The following is a 22,992-nucleotide window of genomic DNA, read 5'->3' as shown; positions in this document are numbered from 1 at the left end:
AGCTCTCCCAGCATCCCCCTCTTCTGTGCTGCTGCCCTTCTTCTTGCAGCCTGTAATGGTTTTCATGCCATCCCAGACCTCCCTCATGTTGTTCCGCTGCAGCTTCTGTTCCACCTTCCTTCTGTACTCCTCCTTTGCCTCTCTCAGCTGGACCTTGACTTCTCCCTGTACGAGCTTCAGCTCGTCTCTGTCACCGTCCTTGAATACCCTCTCATTATATCATGACATGCCTTGGAAAATCCTTCAACAGTTGAGTGCGTTCCCTGCTTTTGCAGAGAAATAAAAAAGCTTACAGCACCTGGAATTCCCTAAGCAGGGTCAGGCCTGGTTAGTACTTGGATGGGAGACCGCCTGGGAATACCAGGTGCTGTAAGCTTTTTTGCCCTCTCTGTGCAGAGGGCGCTGCTGCTTCTTCGGTGGAGACACAGCTTTGAACAACAGAGCAGCTAGTCTGAGAACGATGTTCAACCTTTTTGTGCTGCTTGTGTTTTGCTCACTTCTATATGTTTGCATTAAAAGTGTATATGCATTATATCACGACATGCCTTGGAAAATCCTTCAACAGTTGAGTTCGTTCCCTGCTTTTGCAGAGAAATTAAAAAGCTTACAGCACCCGGAATTCCCAGGCGGTCACCCATCCAAGTACTAACCAGGCCCGACACTGCTTGGCTTCCGAGATCGGACGAGATCGGGCGCGTTCAGGGCGGTGTGGCCGCAAGCCAAGGGGCAGGAGACAAATGCACTATTCATACGCGTTGACACGGAGCGAAACAAGCAAAGACGCTCCGCTATTCTCTACTGACCCAGTCGGACTGATGTTTATGACAGCGCTCTGTCTTCAGCTGTGCTGCACTGGTATATCTCAGTGATTACCTGGAAAGATTGAAACGCTGGAATGCAGCCACTCTCTGAAAACACTGGCATTCCCCAAAAGGTGTTCAAGTGCGCTAATGTTTGCCCCCTCACAGATATAGAGAAAGGAAAGGAAAGGAAAGGAAAGGATGAGGACGGAGCCGGTGAAGGTGTATAAATAGTGTGTTTGTCTGCTCTGCCCTTGCTTACGGCCATACCACTCTGAACACGCCCGATCTCGTCTGATCTCGGAAGCTAAGCAGGGTCGGGCCTGGTTAGTACTTGGATGGGAGACCGCCTGGGAATACCAGGTGCTGTAAGCTTTTTTGCCCTCTCTGTGCAGAGGGCGCTGCTGCTTCTTCGGTGGAGACACAGCTTTGAACAACAGAGCAGCTAGTCTGAGAACGATGTTCAACCTTTTTGTGCTGCTTGTGTTTTGCTCACTTCTATATGTTTGCATTAAAAGTGTATATGCATTATATCACGACATGCCTTGGAAAATCCTTCAACAGTTGAGTTCGTTCCCTGCTTTTGCAGAGAAATTAAAAAGCTTACAGCACCCGGAATTCCCAGGCGGTCACCCATCCAAGTACTAACCAGGCCCGACCCTGCTTGGCTTCCGAGATCGGACGAGATCGGGCGCGTTCAGGGCGGTGTGGCCGCAAGCCAAGGTGCAGGAGACAAATGCACTATTCATACGCGTTGACACGGAGCGAAACAAGCAAAGACGCTCCGCTATTCTCTACTGACCCAGTCGGACTGATGTTTATGACAGCGCTCTGTCTTCAGCTGTGCTGCACTGGTATATCTCAGTGATTACCTGGAAAGATTGAAACGCTGGAATGCAGCCACTCTCTGAAAACACTGGCATTCCCCAAAAGGTGTTCAAGTGCGCTAATGTTTGCCCCCTCACAGATATAGAGAAAGGAAAGGAAAGGAAAGGAAAGGATGAGGACGGAGCCGGTGAAGGTGTATAAATAGTGTGTTTGTCTGCTCTGCCCTTGCTTACGGCCATACCACTCTGAACACGCCCGATCTCGTCTGATCTCGGAAGCTAAGCAGGGTCGGGCCTGGTTAGTACTTGGATGGGAGACCGCCTGGGAATACCAGGTGCTGTAAGCTTTTTTGCCCTCTCTGTGCAGAGGGCGCTGCTGCTTCTTCGGTGGAGACACAGCTTTGAACAACAGAGCAGCTAGTCTGAGAACGATGTTCAACCTTTTTGTGCTGCTTGTGTTTTGCTCACTTCTATATGTTTGCATTAAAAGTGTAGATAGATAGATAGATAGATAGATAGATAGATAGATAGATAGATAGGTAGATACTTTATTTATCCTGGAGGAAATTCAAGCATCCAGTAGCAACAACAAACATTGAACATACATTGAACATACATGCAACATCAAAGAAACAGTAGAAATAAAAATGTGGAATAAAAATGTTTTGTACAACTGTAGTAAAAATGAAGAATAAAAATGTTTTGTACAACTGTAACTATTTACATAAAGTGACTGTAGAAGTATAAGTGTTTTATACATTTAATGCCTCTATGAGCTAAATGAAAAATATAAAGTGATGTTAAAAATATAAAGTGACATAGAGGTAAAGAGTATTAAGGGGACAGGGGATGGTGTACAATTAAATTAAATTGGGCCATAAAAGATGAGTGCTTTTGAGTGCATTTGGCCATTGTCTATTGTGCTTCCTGACATCACTGCGAGCTGTTGTACAGCCTGATGGCCAGGGGGACGAAAGAGTTATTGTGTCTGTTGGTGGAGCAGGATTGAGACAGCAGTCTGCCACTGAACACGCTCCTCTGCCTGCTGAAGGTGTTGTGCAGAGGGTGGTGGGTGTTGTCCAGTATGGACAGCAGTTTGTCCAGGGTCCTTCTCTCTGCCACAGTCACCAGAAAGTCCAGCTTTGTGCCCACCACTGAGCCAGCTCTCCTCACCAGTCTGTCCAGTCGGGCAGAGTCCCTCTTCTTGCTGCTTCCTCCCCAGCAAACCACAGCGTAGAAGAGGACGCTGGCCACCACGGACTGGTAAAACATCTGCAGCAGTTTTTTGCATATGTTGAAGGATCCCAGCCTTCTCAGGAAGTACAGATGGCTCTGTCCTTTCCTGTGTACAGCGTCCATGTTTGCTGTCCACTCCAACCTGTCATCCAGCTGCAGCCCCAGGTATTTGTAGGTCCTGACCACCTCCACATCGACCCCCTCGATGGACACAGCTTGGAGCTGCGGTTTCTTCCTTCTGAAGTCCACAACCATCTCCTTCGTCTTGGAGGTGTTCAGCTGTAGGCGGTTGGACCTGCACCACTCCACAAAGCCCTCAATCAGGCTCCTGTACTCCCCCTCCTGTCCATCCTTGATACAGCCCACTATTGCAGTGTCATCTGAGTATTTCTGCATGTGGGATGAGACATGAAGTCTTCCAGAGCACAGAGACCCTCCCCAGCCTCAGGCTATGGTTGAACAGTTGCTGAAGCGGCTCCCCAGTTCAGCAGAGCAGGCCTTGAGCATCCTTGGACACGCTTTGTCCGGGTCCGCTGCTTTCCTTGGGCACAGTCTCCTCAGCTCTTTGCTCACCTGCTCCTTGGTGATGGTGAAGGGGAGGGGGATTGAAATGTCCGTGGTGGTGGGGAGGGGGGGTTGAACTGTCTATGGTAGGGGTGGGGGGGAGGGTTGAACTGTCCGTGGGTGTGGCGGGTTGCGGTGCCCTGTAGTCTGAGGTGATAATGGACGTGATGGGGGTGACGGGGGTGTGAGGGGTGTGAAGTGGGCAGTCACTGGCTGTGGGAGCTGGGGTTTCAAACCTGTTAAAAAACAGGTTTAGCTGGTTAGCTCTCCCAGCATCCCCCTCTTCTGTGCTGCTGCCCTTCTTCTTGCAGCCTGTAATGGTTTTCATGCCATCCCAGACCTCCCTCATGTTGTTCCGCTGCAGCTTCTGTTCCACCTTCCTTCTGTACTCCTCCTTTGCCTCTCTCAGCTGGACCTTGACTTCTCCCTGTACGAGCTTCAGCTCGTCTCTGTCACCGTCCTTGAATACCCTCTCATTATATCATGACATGCCTTGGAAAATCCTTCAACAGTTGAGTGCGTTCCCTGCTTTTGCAGAGAAATAAAAAAGCTTACAGCACCTGGAATTCCCTAAGCAGGGTCAGGCCTGGTTAGTACTTGGATGGGAGACCGCCTGGGAATACCAGGTGCTGTAAGCTTTTTTGCCCTCTCTGTGCAGAGGGCGCTGCTGCTTCTTCGGTGGAGACACAGCTTTGAACAACAGAGCAGCTAGTCTGAGAACGATGTTCAACCTTTTTGTGCTGCTTGTGTTTTGCTCACTTCTATATGTTTGCATTAAAAGTGTATATGCATTATATCACGACATGCCTTGGAAAATCCTTCAACAGTTGAGTTCGTTCCCTGCTTTTGCAGAGAAATTAAAAAGCTTACAGCACCCGGAATTCCCAGGCGGTCACCCATCCAAGTACTAACCAGGCCCGACCCTGCTTGGCTTCCGAGATCGGACGAGATCGGGCGCGTTCAGGGCGGTGTGGCCGCAAGCCAAGGTGCAGGAGACAAATGCACTATTCATACGCGTTGACACGGAGCGAAACAAGCAAAGACGCTCCGCTATTCTCTACTGACCCAGTCGGACTGATGTTTATGACAGCGCTCTGTCTTCAGCTGTGCTGCACTGGTATATCTCAGTGATTACCTGGAAAGATTGAAACGCTGGAATGCAGCCACTCTCTGAAAACACTGGCATTCCCCAAAAGGTGTTCAAGTGCGCTAATGTTTGCCCCCTCACAGATATAGAGAAAGGAAAGGAAAGGAAAGGAAAGGATGAGGACGGAGCCGGTGAAGGTGTATAAATAGTGTGTTTGTCTGCTCTGCCCTTGCTTACGGCCATACCACTCTGAACACGCCCGATCTCGTCTGATCTCGGAAGCTAAGCAGGGTCGGGCCTGGTTAGTACTTGGATGGGAGACCGCCTGGGAATACCAGGTGCTGTAAGCTTTTTTGCCCTCTCTGTGCAGAGGGCGCTGCTGCTTCTTCGGTGGAGACACAGCTTTGAACAACAGAGCAGCTAGTCTGAGAACGATGTTCAACCTTTTTGTGCTGCTTGTGTTTTGCTCACTTCTATATGTTTGCATTAAAAGTGTATATGCATTATATCACGACATGCCTTGGAAAATCCTTCAACAGTTGAGTTCGTTCCCTGCTTTTGCAGAGAAATTAAAAAGCTTACAGCACCCGGAATTCCCAGGCGGTCACCCATCCAAGTACTAACCAGGCCCGACCCTGCTTGGCTTCCGAGATCGGACGAGATCGGGCGCGTTCAGGGCGGTGTGGCCGCAAGCCAAGGTGCAGGAGACAAATGCACTATTCATACGCGTTGACACGGAGCGAAACAAGCAAAGACGCTCCGCTATTCTCTACTGACCCAGTCGGACTGATGTTTATGACAGCGCTCTGTCTTCAGCTGTGCTGCACTGGTATATCTCAGTGATTACCTGGAAAGATTGAAACGCTGGAATGCAGCCACTCTCTGAAAACACTGGCATTCCCCAAAAGGTGTTCAAGTGCGCTAATGTTTGCCCCCTCACAGATATAGAGAAAGGAAAGGAAAGGAAAGGAAAGGATGAGGACGGAGCCGGTGAAGGTGTATAAATAGTGTGTTTGTCTGCTCTGCCCTTGCTTACGGCCATACCACTCTGAACACGCCCGATCTCGTCTGATCTCGGAAGCTAAGCAGGGTCGGGCCTGGTTAGTACTTGGATGGGAGACCGCCTGGGAATACCAGGTGCTGTAAGCTTTTTTGCCCTCTCTGTGCAGAGGGCGCTGCTGCTTCTTCGGTGGAGACACAGCTTTGAACAACAGAGCAGCTAGTCTGAGAACGATGTTCAACCTTTTTGTGCTGCTTGTGTTTTGCTCACTTCTATATGTTTGCATTAAAAGTGTATATGCATTATATCACGACATGCCTTGGAAAATCCTTCAACAGTTGAGTTCGTTCCCTGCTTTTGCAGAGAAATTAAAAAGCTTACAGCACCCGGAATTCCCAGGCGGTCACCCATCCAAGTACTAACCAGGCCCGACCCTGCTTGGCTTCCGAGATCGGACGAGATCGGGCGCGTTCAGGGCGGTGTGGCCGCAAGCCAAGGTGCAGGAGACAAATGCACTATTCATACGCGTTGACACGGAGCGAAACAAGCAAAGACGCTCCGCTATTCTCTACTGACCCAGTCGGACTGATGTTTATGACAGCGCTCTGTCTTCAGCTGTGCTGCACTGGTATATCTCAGTGATTACCTGGAAAGATTGAAACGCTGGAATGCAGCCACTCTCTGAAAACACTGGCATTCCCCAAAAGGTGTTCAAGTGCGCTAATGTTTGCCCCCTCACAGATATAGAGAAAGGAAAGGAAAGGAAAGGAAAGGATGAGGACGGAGCCGGTGAAGGTGTATAAATAGTGTGTTTGTCTGCTCTGCCCTTGCTTACGGCCATACCACTCTGAACACGCCCGATCTCGTCTGATCTCGGAAGCTAAGCAGGGTCGGGCCTGGTTAGTACTTGGATGGGAGACCGCCTGGGAATACCAGGTGCTGTAAGCTTTTTTGCCCTCTCTGTGCAGAGGGCGCTGCTGCTTCTTCGGTGGAGACACAGCTTTGAACAACAGAGCAGCTAGTCTGAGAACGATGTTCAACCTTTTTGTGCTGCTTGTGTTTTGCTCACTTCTATATGTTTGCATTAAAAGTGTATATGCATTATATCACGACATGCCTTGGAAAATCCTTCAACAGTTGAGTTCGTTCCCTGCTTTTGCAGAGAAATTAAAAAGCTTACAGCACCCGGAATTCCCAGGCGGTCACCCATCCAAGTACTAACCAGGCCCGACCCTGCTTGGCTTCCGAGATCGGACGAGATCGGGCGCGTTCAGGGCGGTGTGGCCGCAAGCCAAGGTGCAGGAGACAAATGCACTATTCATACGCGTTGACACGGAGCGAAACAAGCAAAGACGCTCCGCTATTCTCTACTGACCCAGTCGGACTGATGTTTATGACAGCGCTCTGTCTTCAGCTGTGCTGCACTGGTATATCTCAGTGATTACCTGGAAAGATTGAAACGCTGGAATGCAGCCACTCTCTGAAAACACTGGCATTCCCCAAAAGGTGTTCAAGTGCGCTAATGTTTGCCCCCTCACAGATATAGAGAAAGGAAAGGAAAGGAAAGGAAAGGAAAGGATGAGGACGGAGCCGGTGAAGGTGTATAAATAGTGTGTTTGTCTGCTCTGCCCTTGCTTACGGCCATACCACTCTGAACACGCCCGATCTCGTCTGATCTCGGAAGCTAAGCAGGGTCGGGCCTGGTTAGTACTTGGATGGGAGACCGCCTGGGAATACCAGGTGCTGTAAGCTTTTTTGCCCTCTCTGTGCAGAGGGCGCTGCTGCTTCTTCGGTGGAGACACAGCTTTGAACAACAGAGCAGCTAGTCTGAGAACGATGTTCAACCTTTTTGTGCTGCTTGTGTTTTGCTCACTTCTATATGTTTGCATTAAAAGTGTATATGCATTATATCACGACATGCCTTGGAAAATCCTTCAACAGTTGAGTTCGTTCCCTGCTTTTGCAGAGAAATTAAAAAGCTTACAGCACCCGGAATTCCCAGGCGGTCACCCATCCAAGTACTAACCAGGCCCGACCCTGCTTGGCTTCCGAGATCGGACGAGATCGGGCGCGTTGAGGGCGGTGTGGCCGCAAGCCAAGGTGCAGGAGACAAATGCACTATTCATACGCGTTGACACGGAGCGAAACAAGCAAAGACGCTCCGCTATTCTCTACTGACCCAGTCGGACTGATGTTTATGACAGCGCTCTGTCTTCAGCTGTGCTGCACTGGTATATCTCAGTGATTACCTGGAAAGATTGAAACGCTGGAATGCAGCCACTCTCTGAAAACACTGGCATTCCCCAAAAGGTGTTCAAGTGCGCTAATGTTTGCCCCCTCACAGATATAGAGAAAGGAAAGGAAAGGAAAGGAAAGGAAAGGATGAGGACGGAGCCGGTGAAGGTGTATAAATAGTGTGTTTGTCTGCTCTGCCCTTGCTTACGGCCATACCACTCTGAACACGCCCGATCTCGTCTGATCTCGGAAGCTAAGCAGGGTCGGGCCTGGTTAGTACTTGGATGGGAGACCGCCTGGGAATACCAGGTGCTGTAAGCTTTTTTGCCCTCTCTGTGCAGAGGGCGCTGCTGCTTCTTCGGTGGAGACACAGCTTTGAACAACAGAGCAGCTAGTCTGAGAACGATGTTCAACCTTTTTGTGCTGCTTGTGTTTTGCTCACTTCTATATGTTTGCATTAAAAGTGTATATGCATTATATCACGACATGCCTTGGAAAATCCTTCAACAGTTGAGTTCGTTCCCTGCTTTTGCAGAGAAATTAAAAAGCTTACAGCACCCGGAATTCCCAGGCGGTCACCCATCCAAGTACTAACCAGGCCCGACCCTGCTTGGCTTCCGAGATCGGACGAGATCGGGCGCGTTGAGGGCGGTGTGGCCGCAAGCCAAGGTGCAGGAGACAAATGCACTATTCATACGCGTTGACACGGAGCGAAACAAGCAAAGACGCTCCGCTATTCTCTACTGACCCAGTCGGACTGATGTTTATGACAGCGCTCTGTCTTCAGCTGTGCTGCACTGGTATATCTCAGTGATTACCTGGAAAGATTGAAACGCTGGAATGCAGCCACTCTCTGAAAACACTGGCATTCCCCAAAAGGTGTTCAAGTGCGCTAATGTTTGCCCCCTCACAGATATAGAGAAAGGAAAGGAAAGGAAAGGAAAGGATGAGGACGGAGCCGGTGAAGGTGTATAAATAGTGTGTTTGTCTGCTCTGCCCTTGCTTACGGCCATACCACTCTGAACACGCCCGATCTCGTCTGATCTCGGAAGCTAAGCAGGGTCGGGCCTGGTTAGTACTTGGATGGGAGACCGCCTGGGAATACCAGGTGCTGTAAGCTTTTTTGCCCTCTCTGTGCAGAGGGCGCTGCTGCTTCTTCGGTGGAGACACAGCTTTGAACAACAGAGCAGCTAGTCTGAGAACGATGTTCAACCTTTTTGTGCTGCTTGTGTTTTGCTCACTTCTATATGTTTGCATTAAAAGTGTATATGCATTATATCACGACATGCCTTGGAAAATCCTTCAACAGTTGAGTTCGTTCCCTGCTTTTGCAGAGAAATTAAAAAGCTTACAGCACCCGGAATTCCCAGGCGGTCACCCATCCAAGTACTAACCAGGCCCGACCCTGCTTGGCTTCCGAGATCGGACGAGATCGGGCGCGTTGAGGGCGGTGTGGCCGCAAGCCAAGGTGCAGGAGACAAATGCACTATTCATACGCGTTGACACGGAGCGAAACAAGCAAAGACGCTCCGCTATTCTCTACTGACCCAGTCGGACTGATGTTTATGACAGCGCTCTGTCTTCAGCTGTGCTGCACTGGTATATCTCAGTGATTACCTGGAAAGATTGAAACGCTGGAATGCAGCCACTCTCTGAAAACACTGGCATTCCCCAAAAGGTGTTCAAGTGCGCTAATGTTTGCCCCCTCACAGATATAGAGAAAGGAAAGGAAAGGAAAGGAAAGGATGAGGACGGAGCCGGTGAAGGTGTATAAATAGTGTGTTTGTCTGCTCTGCCCTTGCTTACGGCCATACCACTCTGAACACGCCCGATCTCGTCTGATCTCGGAAGCTAAGCAGGGTCGGGCCTGGTTAGTACTTGGATGGGAGACCGCCTGGGAATACCAGGTGCTGTAAGCTTTTTTGCCCTCTCTGTGCAGAGGGCGCTGCTGCTTCTTCGGTGGAGACACAGCTTTGAACAACAGAGCAGCTAGTCTGAGAACGATGTTCAACCTTTTTGTGCTGCTTGTGTTTTGCTCACTTCTATATGTTTGCATTAAAAGTGTAGATAGATAGATAGATAGATAGATAGATAGATAGATAGATAGATAGATAGATAGATAGATAGATACTTTATTTATCCTGGAGGAAATTCAAGCATCCAGTAGCAACAACAAACATTGAACATACATTGAACATACATGCAACATCAAAGAAACAGTAGAAATAAAAATGTGGAATAAAAATGTTTTGTACAACTGTAGTAAAAATGAAGAATAAAAATGTTTTGTACAACTGTAACTATTTACATAAAGTGACTGTAGAAGTATAAGTGTTTTATACATTTAATGCCTCTATGAGCTAAATGAAAAATATAAAGTGATGTTAAAAATATAAAGTGACATAGAGGTAAAGAGTATTAAGGGGACAGGGGATGGTGTACAATTAAATTAAATTGGGCCATAAAAGATGAGTGCTTTTGAGTGCATTTGGCCATTGTCTATTGTGCTTCCTGACATCACTGCGAGCTGTTGTACAGCCTGATGGCCAGGGGGACGAAAGAGTTATTGTGTCTGTTGGTGGAGCAGGATTGAGACAGCAGTCTGCCACTGAACACGCTCCTCTGCCTGCTGAAGGTGTTGTGCAGAGGGTGGTGGGTGTTGTCCAGTATGGACAGCAGTTTGTCCAGGGTCCTTCTCTCTGCCACAGTCACCAGAAAGTCCAGCTTTGTGCCCACCACTGAGCCAGCTCTCCTCACCAGTCTGTCCAGTCGGGCAGAGTCCCTCTTCTTGCTGCTTCCTCCCCAGCAAACCACAGCGTAGAAGAGGACGCTGGCCACCACGGACTGGTAAAACATCTGCAGCAGTTTTTTGCATATGTTGAAGGATCCCAGCCTTCTCAGGAAGTACAGATGGCTCTGTCCTTTCCTGTGTACAGCGTCCATGTTTGCTGTCCACTCCAACCTGTCATCCAGCTGCAGCCCCAGGTATTTGTAGGTCCTGACCACCTCCACATCGACCCCCTCGATGGACACAGCTTGGAGCTGCGGTTTCTTCCTTCTGAAGTCCACAACCATCTCCTTCGTCTTGGAGGTGTTCAGCTGTAGGCGGTTGGACCTGCACCACTCCACAAAGCCCTCAATCAGGCTCCTGTACTCCCCCTCCTGTCCATCCTTGATACAGCCCACTATTGCAGTGTCATCTGAGTATTTCTGCATGTGGGATGAGACATGAAGTCTTCCAGAGCACAGAGACCCTCCCCAGCCTCAGGCTATGGTTGAACAGTTGCTGAAGCGGCTCCCCAGTTCAGCAGAGCAGGCCTTGAGCATCCTTGGACACGCTTTGTCCGGGTCCGCTGCTTTCCTTGGGCACAGTCTCCTCAGCTCTTTGCTCACCTGCTCCTTGGTGATGGTGAAGGGGAGGGGGATTGAAATGTCCGTGGTGGTGGGGAGGGGGGGTTGAACTGTCTATGGTAGGGGTGGGGGGGAGGGTTGAACTGTCCGTGGGTGTGGCGGGTTGCGGTGCCCTGTAGTCTGAGGTGATAATGGACGTGATGGGGGTGACGGGGGTGTGAGGGGTGTGAAGTGGGCAGTCACTGGCTGTGGGAGCTGGGGTTTCAAACCTGTTAAAAAACAGGTTTAGCTGGTTAGCTCTCCCAGCATCCCCCTCTTCTGTGCTGCTGCCCTTCTTCTTGCAGCCTGTAATGGTTTTCATGCCATCCCAGACCTCCCTCATGTTGTTCCGCTGCAGCTTCTGTTCCACCTTCCTTCTGTACTCCTCCTTTGCCTCTCTCAGCTGGACCTTGACTTCTCCCTGTACGAGCTTCAGCTCGTCTCTGTCACCGTCCTTGAATACCCTCTCATTATATCATGACATGCCTTGGAAAATCCTTCAACAGTTGAGTGCGTTCCCTGCTTTTGCAGAGAAATAAAAAAGCTTACAGCACCTGGAATTCCCTAAGCAGGGTCAGGCCTGGTTAGTACTTGGATGGGAGACCGCCTGGGAATACCAGGTGCTGTAAGCTTTTTTGCCCTCTCTGTGCAGAGGGCGCTGCTGCTTCTTCGGTGGAGACACAGCTTTGAACAACAGAGCAGCTAGTCTGAGAACGATGTTCAACCTTTTTGTGCTGCTTGTGTTTTGCTCACTTCTATATGTTTGCATTAAAAGTGTATATGCATTATATCACGACATGCCTTGGAAAATCCTTCAACAGTTGAGTTCGTTCCCTGCTTTTGCAGAGAAATTAAAAAGCTTACAGCACCCGGAATTCCCAGGCGGTCACCCATCCAAGTACTAACCAGGCCCGACCCTGCTTGGCTTCCGAGATCGGACGAGATCGGGCGCGTTCAGGGCGGTGTGGCCGCAAGCCAAGGTGCAGGAGACAAATGCACTATTCATACGCGTTGACACGGAGCGAAACAAGCAAAGACGCTCCGCTATTCTCTACTGACCCAGTCGGACTGATGTTTATGACAGCGCTCTGTCTTCAGCTGTGCTGCACTGGTATATCTCAGTGATTACCTGGAAAGATTGAAACGCTGGAATGCAGCCACTCTCTGAAAACACTGGCATTCCCCAAAAGGTGTTCAAGTGCGCTAATGTTTGCCCCCTCACAGATATAGAGAAAGGAAAGGAAAGGAAAGGAAAGGATGAGGACGGAGCCGGTGAAGGTGTATAAATAGTGTGTTTGTCTGCTCTGCCCTTGCTTACGGCCATACCACTCTGAACACGCCCGATCTCGTCTGATCTCGGAAGCTAAGCAGGGTCGGGCCTGGTTAGTACTTGGATGGGAGACCGCCTGGGAATACCAGGTGCTGTAAGCTTTTTTGCCCTCTCTGTGCAGAGGGCGCTGCTGCTTCTTCGGTGGAGACACAGCTTTGAACAACAGAGCAGCTAGTCTGAGAACGATGTTCAACCTTTTTGTGCTGCTTGTGTTTTGCTCACTTCTATATGTTTGCATTAAAAGTGTATATGCATTATATCACGACATGCCTTGGAAAATCCTTCAACAGTTGAGTTCGTTCCCTGCTTTTGCAGAGAAATTAAAAAGCTTACAGCACCCGGAATTCCCAGGCGGTCACCCATCCAAGTACTAACCAGGCCCGACCCTGCTTGGCTTCCGAGATCGGACGAGATCGGGCGCGTTCAGGGCGGTGTGGCCGCAAGCCAAGGTGCAGGAGACAAATGCACTATTCATACGCGTTGACACGGAGCGAAACAAGCAAAGACGCTCCGCTATTCTCTACTGACCCAGTCGGACTGATGTTTATGACAGCGCTCTGTCTTCAGCTGTGCTGCACTGGTATATCTCAGTGATTACCTGGAAAGATTGAAACGCTGGAATGCAGCCACTCTCTGAAAACACTGGCATTCCCCAAAAGGTGTTCAAGTGCGCTAATGTTTGCCCCCTCACAGATATAGAGAAAGGAAAGGAAAGGAAAGGAAAGGAAAGGATGAGGACGGAGCCGGTGAAGGTGTATAAATAGTGTGTTTGTCTGCTCTGCCCTTGCTTACGGCCATACCACTCTGAACACGCCCGATCTCGTCTGATCTCGGAAGCTAAGCAGGGTCGGGCCTGGTTAGTACTTGGATGGGAGACCGCCTGGGAATACCAGGTGCTGTAAGCTTTTTTGCCCTCTCTGTGCAGAGGGCGCTGCTGCTTCTTCGGTGGAGACACAGCTTTGAACAACAGAGCAGCTAGTCTGAGAACGATGTTCAACCTTTTTGTGCTGCTTGTGTTTTGCTCACTTCTATATGTTTGCATTAAAAGTGTATATGCATTATATCACGACATGCCTTGGAAAATCCTTCAACAGTTGAGTTCGTTCCCTGCTTTTGCAGAGAAATTAAAAAGCTTACAGCACCCGGAATTCCCAGGCGGTCACCCATCCAAGTACTAACCAGGCCCGACCCTGCTTGGCTTCCGAGATCGGACGAGATCGGGCGCGTTCAGGGCGGTGTGGCCGCAAGCCAAGGTGCAGGAGACAAATGCACTATTCATACGCGTTGACACGGAGCGAAACAAGCAAAGACGCTCCGCTATTCTCTACTGACCCAGTCGGACTGATGTTTATGACAGCGCTCTGTCTTCAGCTGTGCTGCACTGGTATATCTCAGTGATTACCTGGAAAGATTGAAACGCTGGAATGCAGCCACTCTCTGAAAACACTGGCATTCCCCAAAAGGTGTTCAAGTGCGCTAATGTTTGCCCCCTCACAGATATAGAGAAAGGAAAGGAAAGGAAAGGAAAGGAAAGGATGAGGACGGAGCCGGTGAAGGTGTATAAATAGTGTGTTTGTCTGCTCTGCCCTTGCTTACGGCCATACCACTCTGAACACGCCCGATCTCGTCTGATCTCGGAAGCTAAGCAGGGTCGGGCCTGGTTAGTACTTGGATGGGAGACCGCCTGGGAATACCAGGTGCTGTAAGCTTTTTTGCCCTCTCTGTGCAGAGGGCGCTGCTGCTTCTTCGGTGGAGACACAGCTTTGAACAACAGAGCAGCTAGTCTGAGAACGATGTTCAACCTTTTTGTGCTGCTTGTGTTTTGCTCACTTCTATATGTTTGCATTAAAAGTGTATATGCATTATATCACGACATGCCTTGGAAAATCCTTCAACAGTTGAGTTCGTTCCCTGCTTTTGCAGAGAAATTAAAAAGCTTACAGCACCCGGAATTCCCAGGCGGTCACCCATCCAAGTACTAACCAGGCCCGACCCTGCTTGGCTTCCGAGATCGGACGAGATCGGGCGCGTTCAGGGCGGTGTGGCCGCAAGCCAAGGTGCAGGAGACAAATGCACTATTCATACGCGTTGACACGGAGCGAAACAAGCAAAGACGCTCCGCTATTCTCTACTGACCCAGTCGGACTGATGTTTATGACAGCGCTCTGTCTTCAGCTGTGCTGCACTGGTATATCTCAGTGATTACCTGGAAAGATTGAAACGCTGGAATGCAGCCACTCTCTGAAAACACTGGCATTCCCCAAAAGGTGTTCAAGTGCGCTAATGTTTGCCCCCTCACAGATATAGAGAAAGGAAAGGAAAGGAAAGGAAAGGAAAGGATGAGGACGGAGCCGGTGAAGGTGTATAAATAGTGTGTTTGTCTGCTCTGCCCTTGCTTACGGCCATACCACTCTGAACACGCCCGATCTCGTCTGATCTCGGAAGCTAAGCAGGGTCGGGCCTGGTTAGTACTTGGATGGGAGACCGCCTGGGAATACCAGGTGCTGTAAGCTTTTTTGCCCTCTCTGTGCAGAGGGCGCTGCTGCTTCTTCGGTGGAGACACAGCTTTGAACAACAGAGCAGCTAGTCTGAGAACGATGTTCAACCTTTTTGTGCTGCTTGTGTTTTGCTCACTTCTATATGTTTGCATTAAAAGTGTATATGCATTATATCACGACATGCCTTGGAAAATCCTTCAACAGTTGAGTTCGTTCCCTGCTTTTGCAGAGAAATTAAAAAGCTTACAGCACCCGGAATTCCCAGGCGGTCACCCATCCAAGTACTAACCAGGCCCGACCCTGCTTGGCTTCCGAGATCGGACGAGATCGGGCGCGTTCAGGGCGGTGTGGCCGCAAGCCAAGGTGCAGGAGACAAATGCACTATTCATACGCGTTGACACGGAGCGAAACAAGCAAAGACGCTCCGCTATTCTCTACTGACCCAGTCGGACTGATGTTTATGACAGCGCTCTGTCTTCAGCTGTGCTGCACTGGTATATCTCAGTGATTACCTGGAAAGATTGAAACGCTGGAATGCAGCCACTCTCTGAAAACACTGGCATTCCCCAAAAGGTGTTCAAGTGCGCTAATGTTTGCCCCCTCACAGATATAGAGAAAGGAAAGGAAAGGAAAGGAAAGGATGAGGACGGAGCCGGTGAAGGTGTATAAATAGTGTGTTTGTCTGCTCTGCCCTTGCTTACGGCCATACCACTCTGAACACGCCCGATCTCGTCTGATCTCGGAAGCTAAGCAGGGTCGGGCCTGGTTAGTACTTGGATGGGAGACCGCCTGGGAATACCAGGTGCTGTAAGCTTTTTTGCCCTCTCTGTGCAGAGGGCGCTGCTGCTTCTTCGGTGGAGACACAGCTTTGAACAACAGAGCAGCTAGTCTGAGAACGATGTTCAACCTTTTTGTGCTGCTTGTGTTTTGCTCACTTCTATATGTTTGCATTAAAAGTGTATATGCATTATATCACGACATGCCTTGGAAAATCCTTCAACAGTTGAGTTCGTTCCCTGCTTTTGCAGAGAAATTAAAAAGCTTACAGCACCCGGAATTCCCAGGCGGTCACCCATCCAAGTACTAACCAGGCCCGACCCTGCTTGGCTTCCGAGATCGGACGAGATCGGGCGCGTTCAGGGCGGTGTGGCCGCAAGCCAAGGTGCAGGAGACAAATGCACTATTCATACGCGTTGACACGGAGCGAAACAAGCAAAGACGCTCCGCTATTCTCTACTGACCCAGTCGGACTGATGTTTATGACAGCGCTCTGTCTTCAGCTGTGCTGCACTGGTATATCTCAGTGATTACCTGGAAAGATTGAAACGCTGGAATGCAGCCACTCTCTGAAAACACTGGCATTCCCCAAAAGGTGTTCAAGTGCGCTAATGTTTGCCCCCTCACAGATATAGAGAAAGGAAAGGAAAGGAAAGGAAAGGATGAGGACGGAGCCGGTGAAGGTGTATAAATAGTGTGTTTGTCTGCTCTGCCCTTGCTTACGGCCATACCACTCTGAACACGCCCGATCTCGTCTGATCTCGGAAGCTAAGCAGGGTCGGGCCTGGTTAGTACTTGGATGGGAGACCGCCTGGGAATACCAGGTGCTGTAAGCTTTTTTGCCCTCTCTGTGCAGAGGGCGCTGCTGCTTCTTCGGTGGAGACACAGCTTTGAACAACAGAGCAGCTAGTCTGAGAACGATGTTCAACCTTTTTGTGCTGCTTGTGTTTTGCTCACTTCTATATGTTTGCATTAAAAGTGTATATGCATTATATCACGACATGCCTTGGAAAATCCTTCAACAGTTGAGTTCGTTCCCTGCTTTTGCAGAGAAATTAAAAAGCTTACAGCACCCGGAATTCCCAGGCGGTCACCCATCCAAGTACTAACCAGGCCCGACCCTGCTTGGCTTCCGAGATCGGACGAGATCGGGCGCGTTCAGGGCGGTGTGGCCGCAAGCCAAGGTGCAGGAGACAAATGCACTATTCATACGCGTTGACACGGAGCGAAACAAGCAAAGACGCTCCGCTATTCTCTACTGACCCAGTCGGACTGATGTTTATGACAGCGCTCTGTCTTCAGCTGTGCTGCACTGGTATATCTCAGTGATTACCTGGAAAGATTGAAACGCTGGAATGCAGCCACTCTCTGAAAACACTGGCATTCCCCAAAAGGTGTTCAAGTGCGCTAATGTTTGCCCCCTCACAGATATAGAGAAAGGAAAGGAAAGGAAAGGAAAGGATGAGGACGGAGCCGGTGAAGGTGTATAAATAGTGTGTTTGTCTGCTCTGCCCTTGCTTACGGCCATACCACTCTGAACACGCCCGATCTCGTCTGATCTCGGAAGCTAAGCAGGGTCGGGCCTGGTTAGTACTTGGATGGGAGACCGCCTGGGAATACCAGGTGCTGTAAGCTTTTTTGCCCTCTCTGTGCAGAGGGCGCTGCTGCTTCTTCGGTGGAGACACAGCTTTGAACAACAGAGCAGCTAGTCTGAGAACGATGTTCAACCTTTTTGTGCTGCTTGTGTTTTGCTCACTTCTATATGTTTGCATTAAAAGTGTATATGCATTATATCACGACATGCCTTGGAAAATCCTTCAACAGTTGAGTTCGTTCCCTGCTTTTGCAGAGAAATTAAAAAGCTTACAGCACCCGGAATTCCCAGGCGGTCACCCATCCAAGTACTAACCAGGCCCGACCCTGCTTGGCTTCCGAGATCGGACGAGATCGGGCGCGTTCAGGGCGGTGTGGCCGCAAGCCAAGGTGCAGGAGACAAATGCACTATTCATACGCGTTGACACGGAGCGAAACAAGCAAAGACGCTCCGCTATTCTCTACTGACCCAGTCGGACTGATGTTTATGACAGCGCTCTGTCTTCAGCTGTGCTGCACTGGTATATCTCAGTGATTACCTGGAAAGATTGAAACGCTGGAATGCAGCCACTCTCTGAAAACACTGGCATTCCCCAAAAGGTGTTCAAGTGCGCTAATGTTTGCCCCCTCACAGATATAGAGAAAGGAAAGGAAAGGAAAGGAAAGGATGAGGACGGAGCCGGTGAAGGTGTATAAATAGTGTGTTTGTCTGCTCTGCCCTTGCTTACGGCCATACCACTCTGAACACGCCCGATCTCGTCTGATCTCGGAAGCTAAGCAGGGTCGGGCCTGGTTAGTACTTGGATGGGAGACCGCCTGGGAATACCAGGTGCTGTAAGCTTTTTTGCCCTCTCTGTGCAGAGGGCGCTGCTGCTTCTTCGGTGGAGACACAGCTTTGAACAACAGAGCAGCTAGTCTGAGAACGATGTTCAACCTTTTTGTGCTGCTTGTGTTTTGCTCACTTCTATATGTTTGCATTAAAAGTGTATATGCATTATATCACGACATGCCTTGGAAAATCCTTCAACAGTTGAGTTCGTTCCCTGCTTTTGCAGAGAAATTAAAAAGCTTACAGCACCCGGAATTCCCAGGCGGTCACCCATCCAAGTACTAACCAGGCCCGACCCTGCTTGGCTTCCGAGATCGGACGAGATCGGGCGCGTTCAGGGCGGTGTGGCCGCAAGCCAAGGTGCAGGAGACAAATGCACTATTCATACGCGTTGACACGGAGCGAAACAAGCAAAGACGCTCCGCTATTCTCTACTGACCCAGTCGGACTGATGTTTATGACAGCGCTCTGTCTTCAGCTGTGCTGCACTGGTATATCTCAGTGATTACCTGGAAAGATTGAAACGCTGGAATGCAGCCACTCTCTGAAAACACTGGCATTCCCCAAAAGGTGTTCAAGTGCGCTAATGTTTGCCCCCTCACAGATATAGAGAAAGGAAAGGAAAGGAAAGGAAAGGATGAGGACGGAGCCGGTGAAGGTGTATAAATAGTGTGTTTGTCTGCTCTGCCCTTGCTTACGGCCATACCACTCTGAACACGCCCGATCTCGTCTGATCTCGGAAGCTAAGCAGGGTCGGGCCTGGTTAGTACTTGGATGGGAGACCGCCTGGGAATACCAGGTGCTGTAAGCTTTTTTGCCCTCTCTGTGCAGAGGGCGCTGCTGCTTCTTCGGTGGAGACACAGCTTTGAACAACAGAGCAGCTAGTCTGAGAACGATGTTCAACCTTTTTGTGCTGCTTGTGTTTTGCTCACTTCTATATGTTTGCATTAAAAGTGTAGATAGATAGATAGATAGATAGATAGATAGATAGATAGATAGATAGATAGATAGATAGATAGATAGGTAGATACTTTATTTATCCTGGAGGAAATTCAAGCATCCAGTAGCAACAACAAACATTGAACATACATTGAACATACATGCAACATCAAAGAAACAGTAGAAATAAAAATGTGGAATAAAAATGTTTTGTACAACTGTAGTAAAAATGAAGAATAAAAATGTTTTGTACAACTGTAACTATTTACATAAAGTGACTGTAGAAGTATAAGTGTTTTATACATTTAATGCCTCTATGAGCTAAATGAAAAATATAAAGTGATGTTAAAAATATAAAGTGACATAGAGGTAAAGAGTATTAAGGGGACAGGGGATGGTGTACAATTAAATTAAATTGGGCCATAAAAGATGAGTGCTTTTGAGTGCATTTGGCCATTGTCTATTGTGCTTCCTGACATCACTGCGAGCTGTTGTACAGCCTGATGGCCAGGGGGACGAAAGAGTTATTGTGTCTGTTGGTGGAGCAGGATTGAGACAGCAGTCTGCCACTGAACACGCTCCTCTGCCTGCTGAAGGTGTTGTGCAGAGGGTGGTGGGTGTTGTCCAGTATGGACAGCAGTTTGTCCAGGGTCCTTCTCTCTGCCACAGTCACCAGAAAGTCCAGCTTTGTGCCCACCACTGAGCCAGCTCTCCTCACCAGTCTGTCCAGTCGGGCAGAGTCCCTCTTCTTGCTGCTTCCTCCCCAGCAAACCACAGCGTAGAAGAGGACGCTGGCCACCACGGACTGGTAAAACATCTGCAGCAGTTTTTTGCATATGTTGAAGGATCCCAGCCTTCTCAGGAAGTACAGATGGCTCTGTCCTTTCCTGTGTACAGCGTCCATGTTTGCTGTCCACTCCAACCTGTCATCCAGCTGCAGCCCCAGGTATTTGTAGGTCCTGACCACCTCCACATCGACCCCCTCGATGGACACAGCTTGGAGCTGCGGTTTCTTCCTTCTGAAGTCCACAACCATCTCCTTCGTCTTGGAGGTGTTCAGCTGTAGGCGGTTGGACCTGCACCACTCCACAAAGCCCTCAATCAGGCTCCTGTACTCCCCCTCCTGTCCATCCTTGATACAGCCCACTATTGCAGTGTCATCTGAGTATTTCTGCATGTGGGATGAGACATGAAGTCTTCCAGAGCACAGAGACCCTCCCCAGCCTCAGGCTATGGTTGAACAGTTGCTGAAGCGGCTCCCCAGTTCAGCAGAGCAGGCCTTGAGCATCCTTGGACACGCTTTGTCCGGGTCCGCTGCTTTCCTTGGGCACAGTCTCCTCAGCTCTTTGCTCACCTGCTCCTTGGTGATGGTGAAGGGGAGGGGGATTGAAATGTCCGTGGTGGTGGGGAGGGGGGGTTGAACTGTCTATGGTAGGGGTGGGGGGGAGGGTTGAACTGTCCGTGGGTGTGGCGGGTTGCGGTGCCCTGTAGTCTGAGGTGATAATGGACGTGATGGGGGTGACGGGGGTGTGAGGGGTGTGAAGTGGGCAGTCACTGGCTGTGGGAGCTGGGGTTTCAAACCTGTTAAAAAACAGGTTTAGCTGGTTAGCTCTCCCAGCATCCCCCTCTTCTGTGCTGCTGCCCTTCTTCTTGCAGCCTGTAATGGTTTTCATGCCATCCCAGACCTCCCTCATGTTGTTCCGCTGCAGCTTCTGTTCCACCTTCCTTCTGTACTCCTCCTTTGCCTCTCTCAGCTGGACCTTGACTTCTCCCTGTACGAGCTTCAGCTCGTCTCTGTCACCGTCCTTGAATACCCTCTCATTATATCATGACATGCCTTGGAAAATCCTTCAACAGTTGAGTGCGTTCCCTGCTTTTGCAGAGAAATAAAAAAGCTTACAGCACCTGGAATTCCCTAAGCAGGGTCAGGCCTGGTTAGTACTTGGATGGGAGACCGCCTGGGAATACCAGGTGCTGTAAGCTTTTTTGCCCTCTCTGTGCAGAGGGCGCTGCTGCTTCTTCGGTGGAGACACAGCTTTGAACAACAGAGCAGCTAGTCTGAGAACGATGTTCAACCTTTTTGTGCTGCTTGTGTTTTGCTCACTTCTATATGTTTGCATTAAAAGTGTATATGCATTATATCACGACATGCCTTGGAAAATCCTTCAACAGTTGAGTTCGTTCCCTGCTTTTGCAGAGAAATTAAAAAGCTTACAGCACCCGGAATTCCCAGGCGGTCACCCATCCAAGTACTAACCAGGCCCGACACTGCTTGGCTTCCGAGATCGGACGAGATCGGGCGCGTTCAGGGCGGTGTGGCCGCAAGCCAAGGTGCAGGAGACAAATGCACTATTCATACGCGTTGACACGGAGCGAAACAAGCAAAGACGCTCCGCTATTCTCTACTGACCCAGTCGGACTGATGTTTATGACAGCGCTCTGTCTTCAGCTGTGCTGCACTGGTATATCTCAGTGATTACCTGGAAAGATTGAAACGCTGGAATGCAGCCACTCTCTGAAAACACTGGCATTCCCCAAAAGGTGTTCAAGTGCGCTAATGTTTGCCCCCTCACAGATATAGAGAAAGGAAAGGAAAGGAAAGGAAAGGATGAGGACGGAGCCGGTGAAGGTGTGTAAATAGTGTGTTAAGCTTACAGCACCTGGAATTCCCTAAGAGGGTCAGGCCTGGTTAGTACGTGGATGTGATACAGCCTTGGAATACCAGGTGCTGTAAGCTTTTTTGCCCTATCTGTGCAGAGGGAGCTTCTGATTCTTCTGTGGAGACACAGCTTTGAACAACAGAGCAGCTAGTCTGAGAACGATGTTCAAACCTTTTTGTGCTGCTTGTGTTTTGCTCACTTCTATATGTTTGCATTAAAAGTGTATATGCATTATATCACGACATGCCTTGGAAAATCCTTCAAACAGTTGAGTTTGTTCCCTGCTTTTGCAGAGAAATTAAAAAGCTTACAGCACCCGGAATTCCCAGGCGGTCACCCATCCAAGTACTAACCAGCCCGACACTGCTTGGCTTCCGAGATCGGACGAGATCGGGCGCGTTCAGGGCGGTGTGGCCGCAAGCCAAGGTGCAGGAGACAAATGCACTATTCATACGCGTTGACACGGAGCGAAACAAGCAAAGACGCTCCGCTATTCTCTACTGACCCAGTCGGACTGATGTTTATGACAGCGCTCTGTCTTCAGCTGTGCTGCACTGGTATATCTCAGTGATTACCTGGAAAGATTGAAACGCTGGAATGCAGCCACTCTCTGAAAACACTGGCATTCCCCAAAAGGTGTTCAAGTGCGCTAATGTTTGCCCCCTCACAGATATAGAGAAAGGAAAGGAAAGGAAAGGAAAGGATGAGGACGGAGCCGGTGAAGGTGTATAAATAGTGTGTTTGTCTGCTCTGCCCTTGCTTACGGCCATACCACTCTGAACACGCCCGATCTCGTCTGATCTCGGAAGCTAAGCAGGGTCGGGCCTGGTTAGTACTTGGATGGGAGACCGCCTGGGAATACCAGGTGCTGTAAGCTTTTTTGCCCTCTCTGTGCAGAGGGCGCTGCTGCTTCTTCGGTGGAGACACAGCTTTGAACAACAGAGCAGCTAGTCTGAGAACGATGTTCAACCTTTTTGTGCTGCTTGTGTTTTGCTCACTTCTATATGTTTGCATTAAAAGTGTAGATAGATAGATAGATAGATAGATAGATAGATAGATAGATAGATAGATAGATAGATAGATAGATACTTTATTTATCCTGGAGGAAATTCAAGCATCCAGTAGCAACAACAAACATTGAACATACATTGAACATACATGCAACATCAAAGAAACAGTAGAAATAAAAATGTGGAATAAAAATGTTTTGTACAACTGTAGTAAAAA

General features: G+C 49.4%; 39 non-coding genes across 39 annotated transcripts; 19 read left to right on the top strand and 20 right to left on the bottom strand.

Annotated features, from left to right (window-relative positions):
* Positions 1-601: 601 nt before the first annotated feature.
* On the bottom strand, positions 602-720 carry LOC119015953. The gene has a single exon (XR_005073674.1). It is a non-coding gene; the product is annotated as a 5S ribosomal RNA (ribosomal RNA).
* Positions 721-1,056: 336 nt separating this feature from the next.
* Positions 1,057-1,175, top strand: LOC119015985. Its single transcript, XR_005073698.1, has one exon. It is a non-coding gene; the product is annotated as a 5S ribosomal RNA (ribosomal RNA).
* A 225-nt stretch (positions 1,176-1,400) lies between these two features.
* LOC119015921 lies at positions 1,401-1,519 on the bottom strand. Its single transcript, XR_005073642.1, has one exon. It is a non-coding gene; the product is annotated as a 5S ribosomal RNA (ribosomal RNA).
* A 336-nt stretch (positions 1,520-1,855) lies between these two features.
* On the top strand, positions 1,856-1,974 carry LOC119015984. The gene has a single exon (XR_005073697.1). It is a non-coding gene; the product is annotated as a 5S ribosomal RNA (ribosomal RNA).
* A 2,316-nt stretch (positions 1,975-4,290) lies between these two features.
* Positions 4,291-4,409, bottom strand: LOC119015919. The gene has a single exon (XR_005073640.1). It is a non-coding gene; the product is annotated as a 5S ribosomal RNA (ribosomal RNA).
* A 336-nt stretch (positions 4,410-4,745) lies between these two features.
* On the top strand, positions 4,746-4,864 carry LOC119015983. Its single transcript, XR_005073696.1, has one exon. It is a non-coding gene; the product is annotated as a 5S ribosomal RNA (ribosomal RNA).
* A 225-nt stretch (positions 4,865-5,089) lies between these two features.
* LOC119015918 lies at positions 5,090-5,208 on the bottom strand. The gene has a single exon (XR_005073639.1). It is a non-coding gene; the product is annotated as a 5S ribosomal RNA (ribosomal RNA).
* A 336-nt stretch (positions 5,209-5,544) lies between these two features.
* Positions 5,545-5,663, top strand: LOC119015982. The gene has a single exon (XR_005073695.1). It is a non-coding gene; the product is annotated as a 5S ribosomal RNA (ribosomal RNA).
* A 225-nt stretch (positions 5,664-5,888) lies between these two features.
* On the bottom strand, positions 5,889-6,007 carry LOC119015917. Its single transcript, XR_005073638.1, has one exon. It is a non-coding gene; the product is annotated as a 5S ribosomal RNA (ribosomal RNA).
* A 336-nt stretch (positions 6,008-6,343) lies between these two features.
* LOC119015981 lies at positions 6,344-6,462 on the top strand. The gene has a single exon (XR_005073694.1). It is a non-coding gene; the product is annotated as a 5S ribosomal RNA (ribosomal RNA).
* A 225-nt stretch (positions 6,463-6,687) lies between these two features.
* LOC119015916 lies at positions 6,688-6,806 on the bottom strand. Its single transcript, XR_005073637.1, has one exon. It is a non-coding gene; the product is annotated as a 5S ribosomal RNA (ribosomal RNA).
* Positions 6,807-7,147: 341 nt separating this feature from the next.
* LOC119015980 lies at positions 7,148-7,266 on the top strand. The gene has a single exon (XR_005073693.1). It is a non-coding gene; the product is annotated as a 5S ribosomal RNA (ribosomal RNA).
* Positions 7,267-7,491: 225 nt separating this feature from the next.
* LOC119015949 lies at positions 7,492-7,610 on the bottom strand. Its single transcript, XR_005073670.1, has one exon. It is a non-coding gene; the product is annotated as a 5S ribosomal RNA (ribosomal RNA).
* Positions 7,611-7,951: 341 nt separating this feature from the next.
* Positions 7,952-8,070, top strand: LOC119015979. The gene has a single exon (XR_005073692.1). It is a non-coding gene; the product is annotated as a 5S ribosomal RNA (ribosomal RNA).
* Positions 8,071-8,295: 225 nt separating this feature from the next.
* On the bottom strand, positions 8,296-8,414 carry LOC119015948. Its single transcript, XR_005073669.1, has one exon. It is a non-coding gene; the product is annotated as a 5S ribosomal RNA (ribosomal RNA).
* Positions 8,415-8,750: 336 nt separating this feature from the next.
* On the top strand, positions 8,751-8,869 carry LOC119015978. Its single transcript, XR_005073691.1, has one exon. It is a non-coding gene; the product is annotated as a 5S ribosomal RNA (ribosomal RNA).
* Positions 8,870-9,094: 225 nt separating this feature from the next.
* LOC119015946 lies at positions 9,095-9,213 on the bottom strand. Its single transcript, XR_005073668.1, has one exon. It is a non-coding gene; the product is annotated as a 5S ribosomal RNA (ribosomal RNA).
* A 336-nt stretch (positions 9,214-9,549) lies between these two features.
* On the top strand, positions 9,550-9,668 carry LOC119015977. Its single transcript, XR_005073690.1, has one exon. It is a non-coding gene; the product is annotated as a 5S ribosomal RNA (ribosomal RNA).
* A 2,328-nt stretch (positions 9,669-11,996) lies between these two features.
* Positions 11,997-12,115, bottom strand: LOC119015915. The gene has a single exon (XR_005073636.1). It is a non-coding gene; the product is annotated as a 5S ribosomal RNA (ribosomal RNA).
* A 336-nt stretch (positions 12,116-12,451) lies between these two features.
* Positions 12,452-12,570, top strand: LOC119015975. The gene has a single exon (XR_005073688.1). It is a non-coding gene; the product is annotated as a 5S ribosomal RNA (ribosomal RNA).
* A 225-nt stretch (positions 12,571-12,795) lies between these two features.
* Positions 12,796-12,914, bottom strand: LOC119015914. The gene has a single exon (XR_005073635.1). It is a non-coding gene; the product is annotated as a 5S ribosomal RNA (ribosomal RNA).
* Positions 12,915-13,255: 341 nt separating this feature from the next.
* On the top strand, positions 13,256-13,374 carry LOC119015974. The gene has a single exon (XR_005073687.1). It is a non-coding gene; the product is annotated as a 5S ribosomal RNA (ribosomal RNA).
* A 225-nt stretch (positions 13,375-13,599) lies between these two features.
* Positions 13,600-13,718, bottom strand: LOC119015913. The gene has a single exon (XR_005073634.1). It is a non-coding gene; the product is annotated as a 5S ribosomal RNA (ribosomal RNA).
* A 341-nt stretch (positions 13,719-14,059) lies between these two features.
* LOC119015972 lies at positions 14,060-14,178 on the top strand. The gene has a single exon (XR_005073686.1). It is a non-coding gene; the product is annotated as a 5S ribosomal RNA (ribosomal RNA).
* A 225-nt stretch (positions 14,179-14,403) lies between these two features.
* On the bottom strand, positions 14,404-14,522 carry LOC119015912. Its single transcript, XR_005073633.1, has one exon. It is a non-coding gene; the product is annotated as a 5S ribosomal RNA (ribosomal RNA).
* Positions 14,523-14,863: 341 nt separating this feature from the next.
* Positions 14,864-14,982, top strand: LOC119015971. The gene has a single exon (XR_005073685.1). It is a non-coding gene; the product is annotated as a 5S ribosomal RNA (ribosomal RNA).
* A 225-nt stretch (positions 14,983-15,207) lies between these two features.
* On the bottom strand, positions 15,208-15,326 carry LOC119015911. The gene has a single exon (XR_005073632.1). It is a non-coding gene; the product is annotated as a 5S ribosomal RNA (ribosomal RNA).
* A 336-nt stretch (positions 15,327-15,662) lies between these two features.
* On the top strand, positions 15,663-15,781 carry LOC119015965. Its single transcript, XR_005073684.1, has one exon. It is a non-coding gene; the product is annotated as a 5S ribosomal RNA (ribosomal RNA).
* Positions 15,782-16,006: 225 nt separating this feature from the next.
* LOC119015910 lies at positions 16,007-16,125 on the bottom strand. The gene has a single exon (XR_005073631.1). It is a non-coding gene; the product is annotated as a 5S ribosomal RNA (ribosomal RNA).
* Positions 16,126-16,461: 336 nt separating this feature from the next.
* LOC119015954 lies at positions 16,462-16,580 on the top strand. The gene has a single exon (XR_005073675.1). It is a non-coding gene; the product is annotated as a 5S ribosomal RNA (ribosomal RNA).
* Positions 16,581-16,805: 225 nt separating this feature from the next.
* LOC119015908 lies at positions 16,806-16,924 on the bottom strand. Its single transcript, XR_005073629.1, has one exon. It is a non-coding gene; the product is annotated as a 5S ribosomal RNA (ribosomal RNA).
* Positions 16,925-17,260: 336 nt separating this feature from the next.
* On the top strand, positions 17,261-17,379 carry LOC119015942. The gene has a single exon (XR_005073664.1). It is a non-coding gene; the product is annotated as a 5S ribosomal RNA (ribosomal RNA).
* Positions 17,380-17,604: 225 nt separating this feature from the next.
* On the bottom strand, positions 17,605-17,723 carry LOC119015907. Its single transcript, XR_005073628.1, has one exon. It is a non-coding gene; the product is annotated as a 5S ribosomal RNA (ribosomal RNA).
* A 336-nt stretch (positions 17,724-18,059) lies between these two features.
* Positions 18,060-18,178, top strand: LOC119015931. Its single transcript, XR_005073653.1, has one exon. It is a non-coding gene; the product is annotated as a 5S ribosomal RNA (ribosomal RNA).
* A 225-nt stretch (positions 18,179-18,403) lies between these two features.
* Positions 18,404-18,522, bottom strand: LOC119015905. Its single transcript, XR_005073627.1, has one exon. It is a non-coding gene; the product is annotated as a 5S ribosomal RNA (ribosomal RNA).
* Positions 18,523-18,858: 336 nt separating this feature from the next.
* On the top strand, positions 18,859-18,977 carry LOC119015920. The gene has a single exon (XR_005073641.1). It is a non-coding gene; the product is annotated as a 5S ribosomal RNA (ribosomal RNA).
* Positions 18,978-21,313: 2,336 nt separating this feature from the next.
* Positions 21,314-21,432, bottom strand: LOC119015952. Its single transcript, XR_005073673.1, has one exon. It is a non-coding gene; the product is annotated as a 5S ribosomal RNA (ribosomal RNA).
* A 637-nt stretch (positions 21,433-22,069) lies between these two features.
* Positions 22,070-22,187, bottom strand: LOC119015962. The gene has a single exon (XR_005073683.1). It is a non-coding gene; the product is annotated as a 5S ribosomal RNA (ribosomal RNA).
* Positions 22,188-22,523: 336 nt separating this feature from the next.
* LOC119015909 lies at positions 22,524-22,642 on the top strand. The gene has a single exon (XR_005073630.1). It is a non-coding gene; the product is annotated as a 5S ribosomal RNA (ribosomal RNA).
* The last annotated feature ends 350 nt before the right edge of the window (positions 22,643-22,992 follow it).

Source organism: Acanthopagrus latus, unplaced genomic scaffold (genome assembly GCF_904848185.1).
Source record: "Acanthopagrus latus isolate v.2019 unplaced genomic scaffold, fAcaLat1.1, whole genome shotgun sequence".
In the NCBI taxonomy this organism is placed as follows: domain Eukaryota; kingdom Metazoa; phylum Chordata; class Actinopteri; order Spariformes; family Sparidae; genus Acanthopagrus; species Acanthopagrus latus.
This window is presented reverse-complemented; position numbering and strand designations above follow the sequence as displayed.